The sequence below is a fragment of the Canis lupus genome, chromosome 29 (assembly GCF_048164855.1).
Source record: "Canis lupus baileyi chromosome 29, mCanLup2.hap1, whole genome shotgun sequence".
NCBI classification, from domain to species: Eukaryota; Metazoa; Chordata; class Mammalia; order Carnivora; family Canidae; genus Canis; species Canis lupus.
Window position 1 is genome coordinate 7,089,907 of NC_132866.1, and position 1,083 is coordinate 7,090,989.

The window sequence follows — 1,083 nt, forward strand, 5'->3', positions numbered from 1 at the left end:
CAAAAGTCACCGTCAAAAGGAAGACAATTTAAGCGAAATCCGAGAATTTTTCCCAAATCTGTTTGCCATAAAGTTGGAAAGTAAACATTTTCCATTATTTATTAGCACCACATTTGCAGAAGCAATTTCCCTTTCGGTCTCCCAGTCTGGCAGCATTACGGTTTGCCGTGGGAAAGGAGGACGTGGAACTTTGCAGAAGAATGATCTTTCAGTAACTAAAATGAGACGTACGCTCGAGGCAGAGCAGACCCAGAACACAGTTAATAACCATTATTTCTTTCTATTGTATTTTTATTTTACATTCCCCAGGCTCTTTTTTCGCCTCCTTAAGATATGGATTCACAAGACAGTACATTTAAATCTTTTTATTGAAGCAGTTATTGTTACCGCTCCACTTTGTCTGGAATTTTAAAACCTATATCCCTAGGGTCTGAATGTTTGGGGATGAGATTTCCGTTTTTGTGTTTTGATCCTTCTCCAGAAAAGCCCAATTACAACATGTAATTAAGCATTTCCAGACTTCTAAGTAAGCTGAAAGAATCCGGTCTTCTTTTCTCTCAATAGTTGCAGGAGACAGAGTAGAATCCGAAAGGGATACAGGCCACATTTAAAAATCCCCCTGAAAACAGACGACTGCCTTGGGTTTTGGAAGAGATACATCACTTACCAGCAATGGCTCCCACGGAATCCAGAATGCACTTGTTAGCCGGCAGATCCTCATTCGGACGCAGTTCTGTAGCTAAGACACTCGAAGGGCACCAAGTGCTGGAAGCTTCGGATGGTTAGGCTGACTCAGGCTGAGCAGTCTCTTCAAACAAGATCAGTCCTTACGTGAAAGGTGCCTTTGGGGGACTAAGACTTGGTGTTGTACTCAACTGACACCCAATACACACTCCTTGAAACCAACAGAAACATCTTAGGAACTTGTGTTCTCAGATTTCCCCCGAAACCATCCTTACCCAAACTCTGGGTGCTGGTGAGTTTTCGTGACCATTACGACACTGTAGTAAGTCTCCTGAGAGTGGCCGGAATGACTACACCGAGACGAGGCCTTTCTGGGCACGCAAACATGAAAAACAATGG